Here is an 11,426-nt window from a genome sequence, read left to right on the forward strand (position 1 = left end):
AATGGATTTGTGGTTTCTTATTTTATTGACGATACACAGCCAATCAAGGCAGCAGAATTCCTATTATCGGGATCACATCTCACAAACTATGCATTCTCACTTTACCGTACTTAAGTAAACATGATAATTAGTTGTGACTTTTTTCCAGGGAAAGATGATTTTAAGGTGACAGGTCAATCGGTCGTCTTGTCTACGGTATAAATTCCGATTTTACAAAAAAAACCTACATATTTTGTAAGTCTGTACCAAAAGACGATAAAAATGCAAACTTTTAATAAGAGTGCAAGAGTAATTAAAATTTTAATCAACTTAACTTTATTTATAAAGAACTTTAAAGCAACTGTAGCTGACACAAAGTGATGTAGATTAAAACGAGTATCACATGTGACTAGTAAATAAAAACAGTAGCCATAGATACAGAATAAATAAATAAAGCTCCTAAGGCTACAGTCAATCTGAAACTCATTGGCTTTTCCCCATTTTCAGTGAATTAAGCTGAAAAGAAATAAGAGAGCACACTGCAGGTGAAACAAGTGAACAATGCTGGGGGGGAAAGCACTTTTTTTTAACATTCACGTTTTCATTGACCGGAGCCGCCATAATTACTGAAGCTGTACGTGTGTTTCTGTAGATTTGCAGTTTTATTTAATGAAGACAGTCATCTCCACTTTTCTATAAGAATTATACCGTTTCAACAAAACGGAGCGTTTCTTGTCCCAATACGTATTCCCACATAAACTGTATCTTCAAAGGGGCTCAATGGTCTGTGAATTGGTGATAATTTGGTAATTAGAGTGATCCATTCTTTTAAATATCAATCTGTTCCAGATATAAATGCCAGATTCCACCCAGTCTTGATTCTGACAGAAATCACACTTTACTTAAAGAAGAAAAAACATTTACATTTTCGTGTAAGTCTAGTCTGGCATGCACTTCATGTAAAACGCATGTAAATACACATGTATTCTGGACGAAATGTAAACCAAATGACATGATTTTGTTTGACCAGTGAAAGCCCTGTTCTCATTCCAAATGCATCACTGAATCTATTTGACTACCAGGAATTGATTTTGTTTGCTGGATGCTTTTTCAACTCAATGACTCCAGAAGGTTGTTGTTTTTTTTGCACTGTTCTGTGCAAATCAGGTGAATCAGGGCTCTGAAAGGGGATAAAGGTGGTGCACAGCACTCTCTCTGCTGTCTTTGAATGACGGATGTCCATTGTGTTCTTAACAAAAAGCTACTACATGTCTTCACTTTGCTGGTGCCATCGTTTATGGTGAGTGTACGAACAGACTTGTGCGTTTGATAAAAGTTACTAACAGTGGGATAGTTTGGGTTTATTTAAAGGCAGGCTGCTACAGATATAGTTCTGTCCTGTTCTGTCTAATTTTGTTGAATTAAGATATTTCTCAGACAGCAGAGATTATTCTCAGTTACTACAAACTAGCCTCAGGTGGGAACCAATCACATTGCTGGGAGGCAACAGTGCTACCAACGGTGCCTCGGTGCTTCCTGAAATTAAATTTAATTTAATAAAAAAAAATTACAGGTTGTACCCTACCTCCAAAGTCAACTGGAATAAGCTCTAGCCCCCCATGACCCTAGTATACAGGATAAAATGTCAGAGAAAAAGAATTAGACATATGGTTGCTATTTTCCTGTTATCATACATGGCGCTCATATCATATATTTGTCAAGTGATCAAACTCTACTTTGAAGACTTTCAACAGATAACATGGAGAGAATCATCCACCTTCTCCTCATCCTTGTTGTTCTCATCGCTACTCCATGTTCAGTGACTTCAAACCTGAGAATTTTGAAGGTCGTCCAAGTCCCCTATTCGAATTCCTGGAATTTTGCTCAATATATCTGCAGACTGAATAATTTTGAATTGGTCACCATCAAAAACCAGCAGGAGGCAAACAGCCTTGCCTTGTTTGAGGGATGGATCGGTTTAAGGTCTTATAGAACACATAAACCGGTATGGTATTGGTCCAAAGGAAATGAAATTTCCACCTTCTTCTCATGGGATTCTGGTGAGTGTACTCACTGACTTTCATGTGTTTCTGTTTCATGTGTAATCTTCTCATATTAATGTTCACTGCAATTTAAGGGATTTAATGGTAAAAATAAGAGAACATTGTACTTTCTTGGTGCCAAGCTTGACTTTTTAGCCATGTGGGTCTGTGAATGTGACTTAATGTAACTGAAAAATGTAAAACTTTACCTTGGATACAAACATCTCCCGAGATCCCAACGTCCCTGCATCATCTTTTTATTGAGAAACACCTTGTAGCAGAAAGTCCGTGCTGTTTGTTGCACTGTGATAACTGGAATCTTAGAGCAGCAAACAAGAAAAAAGAGCTTCAAATGAGTCAAAGGCTCGTAATAAATACTAAAAGTATTTTTTGTCATGGAGTGGATGTTTCTTATGAGGCTTATTAAAACACTGTGATGTCAATGCAATAATTAATGTTTGTCTTTCGTTATTCTTGTAGGTGAACCAAAACATCATCGATTGTGTGCATTCAAGTATAGATCTAGTACCAAATGGAAAAGTGATACGTGCTTATCCAGACGTTCCATCATGTGTCTTGATGAGACAATGATTCTGGTCCAGGAGATGAAGACATGGGAAGAAGCTGTGCTGCACTGTAGAGAGCTGCAGGGTGTGGGACCACCTGCAGTAAATACCTCACACCCCTACCACCTCGCCAGCCTGCCAGAAGCAAAACATGTTGTCTGGGATAGAGAGACAATAAAAATGGCAGCCACTCACGAGGTTTGTATTTCTCTGGTCTGTCGCTAAGGAAATGACCAAAAGGTTCAGAAATGTCCTGCGAAGATTTATAACATATTAAGATATAAGATCATTTGAACTCTAAGTGTTTAAGTTTCTGATGAGCCATGGCCTTAGAAAAAAACATTCTGTGATGCAGCAGCACCAGCCTAGCAGAAGACAACAGAGCATAGGATAGTGTCAAATACTGTAATAGACATTGTGTTTGGTTTCCCCACAGTGGGTCTGAAAATTAAAACTATGGGGGTGTCAGAAGGGGTGATTGCTTCATCTTATTCTGCTGTTTCTTCATCAAGGTGTGGATCGGACTGCGTTTCCTGGCTGGTGAGTGGGTGTGGCTCAGTGGTGCAGAGGTGACGAGCTCCTACCTTCCTCTCTGTCCAAGTCAGCAGCAGTACTGTGGTGCCCTGGATCCAAGGGTCACACAATGGAAGACCATGGATTGTAGCGAAAGAAGAAACTTCCTCTGCAGCATACCAGGATGAACAATGGGAGAGAAATGATAAATAATATTGATGTCTTAGAGAAATGATCTCTCTCTCTCTCTTTCTCTCTCTATCTCTCTCTCCCTCTCTCTCTTTCTTAAAGCATATAATATAAATTACTAAATGAAATGCTGTATTGGTGATGTGACTAAAGGAACCCATAAACTTTGTTTTTTCTGAAAGAAGTGTGTTTTCAGTTAAATCGCCATCCATGCTGTCCTTTATAGCAAAACACATTAACATTTGAAAAATCACACGTGGTCACATATAAAAACTTCCCTTTAACAGGCAGAAACCTTGAGCAGAACCCAAGACTCACAATGGGCAGCCATCTGCCTTGACCGGTTGAGTGCAAAAAAGAGAGAGAGGGGGAGACAGATGTAGAAAGACAGAGCAAAGGAGAGGTGGGGTCGAGCTAAAAACAGAGAGAACGAGCGAGTGACAGAGAGACAACAACACAGAGCAGGAGGGGGAGGGAGCAGGAGCAGCAGATCCTAATGCATTTACAATCTATCCAGTGGTTCATAATATGTGAACCAAACTAAAGGAAATACTAAAACTAAATCTACAGATGCTAATGCTAACGCTAGCAGTGACGGTAACAGTTGGACAGTCACAGGTCCAGGGTCAGCAGCTCCATGGGCAGAATGACCTGCAGACTGAGACAGATGGGGGGAGAACAGAAGGAGATAGAGCGAACAACTGCAGGGAAGAAAAGCAGTTCGCAATTTATTGATGGAATTTGAATAAACAGCCGTGCGGGTCACGGGTGTTGCTGGAGCCTATCCCAGCGGACTATGGGCACCCCGGATGTGTCACCTGCACATCGCAAGGCCACATGAAAGACAAAAAAACATACATTCACACTCACACCTATGGACAATTTGGTGTGGCCAATTTACCTAAGCTGCATGGTTTTGCAGGTGGGAGGAAACCCGGAGAGAAACCACACAGACACGGGGAGAACATATAAAACATATAAAGGAATTGAACCCGGAACCTTTTCGCTGTGAGGCAACAGCACTACCCACTGCAGCACCGTGGCGCTCCCGTTACATCCAAAAAAAGAGTCATTCATTTGTTTGTTTTTTGTAGTTCATTTATTTTAATGTGTCTTGTTTTTATCTCTGCGTTACACAAATAATTATTGGTTATTTTATTTTTTTTCCCTTTTTTGAGAGAGGTGTTCATGAATTTTGAATATTGATTTCATTACCGGTAAATATTATTTGTGGAAAAGTGATAAAACATTAAATATTGAACGTAAAATCCCCGTAACAAGGGTAGATGGACTCCAAGTCTAAAATTTTGTATTGAATGTATTCTGGATGGAAATTGGGGTCAAGCTGGAATGGAAAATTGCAAGCAACACAATAGAGATCAAAAGAAGAATAGTTAAAGTTTCTATCCTGCCCTGCTTCGCTTTGACCGAGCAGAGTTTGTTCAGACATGTATTATGTTTTGTTCTGTTTCATTCCATCACTTTTATGTATTGACTCATTTAGTTACTTACTTTGTTTGTTTGTTAAAAAACAAAACAAAGCACCACCCAAAGTTAATGGTGCATTCAGTTTCTGCTATTAGCCCTGTGATTGTTCACTGCATTGTGAGCACTGCAGCGTAAATCGTAGCTAATACCTAATATTTTGCATTCTCCCTACTAATTATTCTAACCAAACATTTTTTTAAGTCAGTCTAGCATGCCATTCTTGTAAAACACATGCAAAAACATTTTTATGTGGACTAAATGTAACCAAATGACACGATTTTGTTTGAAGAGCGAAAACCCTGCACTCAGTCCACTTTGCATCACTAAATCCATTTGACTACCAGGGATTTATTTTGTTTGTTGAATGCTTTTTCAACTGAATGACTCCAGGTGGTTGTTGTTGTTGTTGTTGTTGTTGTTGTTTTGCACTGCTCTGATAGTTTCTGTGCAAATCAGGTGAATCATGGCTCTTAAAGGGGATAAAGGTGGTGCACAGCCCACTCTCCGCTGTCTTGGGATGACGGATGCCTATTGTGTTTTTAGCAAAAAATCTATTACAGGTACTCGACTTCACTTTGCTGGTGCCATCGTTTATGGTGAGTGTACAAACAGACTTTTGCATTTGACAAATTTGCTAACAGTGGGATGGTTTGGGTTTGGTTGTATATAAAAAAAAGCACAAAGTCACTGCTTATAAAGTACAGTACTCTGAATTTATTATTTTTAATTTTTTATTGCTTATTTCTCTCTAAATCTGTTGAATATAAGAGAAATTTCTCACACAGCTACTGCAGACAAGAAAACTCCTACTCAAGATAAAGTACAATTAATGAATAAGACCGGCAGCAATCAGAAAAAATACAATTAAAAAAAAGCTGGCGAAAGACATGGGAAGACACAGGAACAAGAGAGGCGGGCTAGACAGCAAACACGGGAATGAAATATCCTATTCTGGCAGGGAACGAAGGAACAGCAGAGTGTAGGAAGACTGTGGGTTGAGTGAGAAATGAGGATCAAGTGGAAATAAAAGAAAACACGAAATCAGGATGGAGTACATAACTCAAACACACAGAACATAAGATCATGACACATGCAGCTCTTGCCATATGCTTGCAACGTGATCAAACTCTCCTTTGAAGGCATTCAGCAGGTGACATGGAGAGAATCATCCACCTTCTCCTCATCCTTGTCATCCTTCTTGCTGCTCCATGTTCTGCGACTTCAAGCCTGAATGTTTTGAAGGTAGTCCAACTCTTTTATAAAAAGAACTGGACTCAGGCTCAGGCTACCTGCAGATGGCACTATTCTGACTTGGTCACCATAAGAAACCAGCAGCAGGCAAACACTCTTAGCTCGTTTCAGGGATGGATTGGTTTAAGGCTTGAAGTGGGTTTTTCGTGGAAATGGTCCAAAGGAAATGAAATTTCCACCTTCTTCTTGTGGGATTCTGGTGAGTTTTGTGAAGTTCCGTTTCAGTGTGAACTTATTATTTTAATGTTCTCTGCAATTTAAGAGATTCAAATTTGATCTATGGGAAATACAGAGCGGACATTGTTGAGCTGCAGGATATTTCTTATTTATGCCAACCTGGAAGTTTAACCATGCTGGGTCTCTAGGCTCTAGAGTGATGTTAGCATTGATCCGTTACTTTGGTCAGGACTGAAATTTCTCATCAAATATTTACATCCCAGACCCTCAAGCCAGGGCCTCTAATAGCTAAAAAAAAATAAAACAAAGAAATAAATTATTCGAGTTAAAAGGACTCAAAGGCATGTAATAAATTATTTTAGCATTTTACAAATGGTATGGCTTATTAGGATTATATATATATATATATATATATTATATCTATGTAGTTGTTAATTTTTGTCTTTTGTTGTTCTTGTAGGTGAACCAATTCAAAATAAATTGTGTGCATTCAAGCATAAAAATAGTACCAAATGGACAAGTGATACGTGCACAGCCAGACGTCGCATCATGTGTCTTGATGAGACAATGATTCTGGTCCAGGAGATGAAGACATGGGAAGAAGCTGTGCGGCACTGTAGAGAGCTGCAGGGTGTGGGACCACCTGCAGTAAATACCTCACACCCCTACCACCTCGCCAGCCTGCCAGAAGCAAAACATGTTGTCTGGGATAGAGACACAATAAAAATGGCAGCCACTCACGAGGTTTGTATTTCTCTGGTCTGTCGCTAAGGAAATGACCAAAAGGTTCAGAAATGTCCTGCGAAGATTTATAACATATTAAGATATAAGATCATTTGAACTCTAAGTGTTTAAGTTTCTGATGAGACATGGCCTTAGAAAAAAACATTCTGTGATGCAGCAGCACCAGCCTGGCAGAAGACAACAGAGCATAGGATAGTGTCAAATACTGTAATAGACATTGTGTTTGGTTTCCCCACAGTGGGTCTGAAAATTAAAACTATGGGGCTGTCAGAAGGGGTGATTGCTTCATCTTATTCTGCTGTTTCTTCATCAAGGTGTGGATCGGACTGCGTTTCCTGGCTGGTGAGTGGGTGTGGCTCAGTGGTGCAGAGGTGACGAGCTCCTACCTTCCTCTCTGTCCAAGTCAGCAGCAGTACTGTGGTGCCCTGGATCCAAGGGTCACACAATGGAAGACCATGGATTGTAGCGAAAGAAGAAACTTCCTCTGCAGCATACCAGGATGAACAATCTCTCTCTCTCTCTCTCTCTTACTAGATGAAATGCTGTATTGGTGATGTGATTGAAGGAACCCATAATAAACCTTTGTTATTTCCTGAAATAAGTGTGTTTTTAGTTAAGTCACCATTAATACTGTCCTTTTTTTTTTTTTAACAAAGCACATGAATTTAACATGTGGACACATATAATGCATCTAATATATCTGAAATCATGAAGCAATTCATGTTTTTCTTAAATAACTCAAAAACATGTTTTACTGTAATGAAGTGAAATGCTTACAGTAAATGTATAGTAAGTGCATCCTTGCTGTACAAGTACTCATTTCATTTTCAGCATATGATACTAAAATTAATCCTAAAAGTGAATTTATTTTGCTTTCAATTAGATTTTTGCTATGTGAAAGTAAATTTTCTAACACAAAATAAATATTAAAAACTAGACAGGCATTAAGTGGACCACATACATTCCCAAAAACAAACAGTCCTTTTTAATTTAATCAGAAATTAACCAACAATTTGAAAAGGTTTATAGGCAATTATTTACAACAGAATAAAACTGAACAATTGGAAGAGTTTTTTGAATATTCTGAAAAATCCCTCCATTGATGAGAGAGATAGGAATCTCTTCAACGAACCATTGACTTTAGGACTAATGTCTTACAGACTACATCAAGGCTATACACCAGAATTCCAATAAAGTCCACTGTGGAAGATTTCTCTACTCTTCTGGATGCCTTCAATGAATCATTATCAAGAGGCCTAATTCCAACACCTTTTAATCAAACCTCATATGCTGACAGCAATTTTGGACATCAGACTGGAAAATTTACTCTCAAAAATAATTCATGGAGCTTAAGCAGGAGTCATAAAAAATAGTTGCAAGTGATGCATATCCAGTGGTTATTTGACATGATAAACTCAATTGCCAAAGTCCCGTTCAGAAATATGTAATTCTTCAGATGCCCTGTGACCGTGTCAAGTGAGAATAAGGCCTCTTTGCCCTGTCAGTGTTTCGGTGTCAGCGCCACATTGATGAAACTTCTCTATGCTTCACTCATTTCTTCTGTGCAAACAGTCAAACTTAGATCTAATGACTTCCAGTTAACACAATCTGCCAGACAGGTCCGCCCATTATCACCAGCGCTTCTCTTTGACAGAGCAGAGCTTGGTTCAGACATGTATTATGATTTGTTCTGTTTCATTCAATCACTTTTATGTATTGAGTCATTTATTCACTCACTTACTTTGTTTGTTTGTTTATGGGCATTGTCTCTGTGTTGTATGTATGTGAGAAAAAGTTAGTTTGTATGAAGGTTCAATGTTGTGGCAATAAAATTCGATTACTATCCCTGTGATTGTTCACTGCACTGTGAGCACTGCAGCGTAAATCGTAGCTAATACCTAATATTTTGCATTCTCCTTTCTCATTATTCTAACCAAACATTTTTTTGTAAGTCAGTCTAGCATGCCATTCTTGTAAAACACATGCAAAAACATTTTTATGTGGACTAAATGTAACCAAATGACACGATTTTGTTTGAAGAGCGAAAACCCTGCACTCAGTCCACTTTGCATCACTAAATCCATTTGACTACCAGGGATTTATTTTGTTTGTTGAATGCTTTTTCAACTGAATGACTCCAGATGGTTGTTGTTGTTGTTGTTGTTGTTGTTGTTTTGCACTGCTCTGATAGTTTCTGTGCAAATCAGGTGAATCAGGGCTCTTAAAGGGGATAAAGGTGGTGCACAGCCCTCTCTCCGCTGTCTTGGGATGACGGATGCCTATTGTGTCTTTAGCAAAAAATCTATTACAGGGACTCAACTTCACTTTGCTGGTGCCATCGTTTATGGTGAGTGTACAAACAGACTTTTGCATTTGATAAAAGTTGCTAACAGTGGGATGGTTTGGGTTTATTAGAATCTAATTTAGTTAGTATAGGCAGGCTGCTTTGTGTTGAATACTGTACTCTGGATTCATCGTTTCATTTATTTCCAAATGTATTGAGCAGCAGCGATAATTCTCACTGTGACTCAGTCTTTGGCTAAACACTTTGGCATCTTGAACTACTAGACCTTTTGATTCACTTAAATTAATTTAATTTAATTTAATATAGTCCAGGGTGTACCCTACATCTCTTCCAAAGTCAACTGGAATAAGCTCTAGCCCTCCATGACCCTAGTATACAGGATAAGATGTCAGAGAAAAAGAATGAGACATATGGTTGCTATTTTCCTGTTATCATACATGGCGCTCATATCATATATTTGTCAAGTGATCAAACTCTACTTTGAAGACTTTCAACAGATAACATGGAGAGAATCATCCACCTTCTCCTCATCCTTGTTGTTCTCATCGCTACTCCATGTTCAGTGACTTCAAACCTGAGAATTTTGAAGGTCGTCCAAGTCCCCTGTTCGTATTCCTGGACTTTTGCTCAATATATCTCCAGACTGAACAATTCTGAATTGGTCACCATCAAAAACCAGCAGGAGGCAAACAGCCTTGCCTTGTTTGAGGGATGGATCGGTTTAAGGTCTTATAGAACACATAAACCGGTATGGTATTGGTCCAAAGGAAATGAAACTTCCACCTTCTTCTCATGGGATTCTGGTGAGTGTACTCACTGACTTTCTTGTCATTCTGTTTCATGTGTAATCTTCTCATATTAATGTTCACTGCAATTTAAGGGATTTAATGGTAAAAATAAGAGAACATTGTACTTCCTTGGTGCCAAGCTTGACTTTTTAGCCATGCTGGGTCTGTGAATGTGACTTAATGTAACTGAAAAATGTAAAACTTTACCTTGGATACAAACATCTCCCGAGTCAAAGGCTCGTAATAAATACTAAAAGTATTTTTTGTCATGGAGTGGATGTTTCTTATGAGGCTTATTAAAACACTGTGATGTCAATGCAATAATTAATGTTTGTCTTTTGTTGTTCTTGTAGGTGAACCAAAACATAATCGATTGTGTGCATTCAAGTATAGATCTAGTACCAAATGGACAAGTGATACGTGCTTAGCCAGACGTCACTTCATGTGTCTTGATAAGACAATGATTCTGGTCCAGGAGATGAAGACATGGGAAGAAGCTGTGCTGCACTGTCGAGAGCTGCAGGGTGTGGGACCACCTGCAGTAGGAAACTCACACCCCTACCACCTCGCCAGCCTGCCAGAAGCAAAACATGTTGTCTGGGATAGAGAGACAATAAAAATGGCAGCCACTCACGAGGTTTGTATTTCTCTCGTCTGTCGCAAAGGAAATCATCAAAAGCTCAGAATTGACCTGAGAAGATTTATAACATATTAAGATATACGATCATTTGAACTCTAAGTGTTTAAGTTTCTGATGAGCCATGGCCTTAGAAAAAAACATTCTGTGATGCAGCAGCACCAGCCTGGCAGAAGACAACAGAGCACAGGATAGTGTCAAATACTGTAATAGACATTGTGTTTGGTTTCCCCACAGTGGGTCTGAAAATTAAAACTATGGGGGTGTCAGAAGGGGTGATTGCTTCATCTTATTCTGCTGTTTCTTCATCAAGGTGTGGATCGGACTGCGTTTCCTGGCTGGTGAGTGGGTGTGGCTCAGTGGTGCAGAGGTGACGAGCTCCTACCTTCCTCTTTGTCCAAGTCAGCAGCAGTACTGTGGTGCCCTGGATCCAAGGGTCACACAATGGAAGACCATGGATTGTAGCGAAAAAAGAAACTTCCTCTGCAGCATACCAATGGGAGAGAAATGCTAAATAATATTGATGTCTTCGAGAAATTCTCTCTCTCTCTCTCTCTCTCGCCAAATCAAATTAATTTGATTTCACTTGTAACCCATATAACTTATAAAATGTCAAAGTAATTTCAAAATATTAAATAATTTTTGAATGTTCTCCAATAATAATAAAAAATGCCCAGTCAAAATCCAGCGTGTCCTAAATCTGTCCAAAAATGGCACCACTGATTAAAATGAGCCATATTTACAAAA

Source organism: Brachionichthys hirsutus, unplaced genomic scaffold, assembly GCF_040956055.1.
Source record: "Brachionichthys hirsutus isolate HB-005 unplaced genomic scaffold, CSIRO-AGI_Bhir_v1 contig_202, whole genome shotgun sequence".
In the NCBI taxonomy this organism is placed as follows: Eukaryota; Metazoa; Chordata; class Actinopteri; order Lophiiformes; family Brachionichthyidae; genus Brachionichthys; species Brachionichthys hirsutus.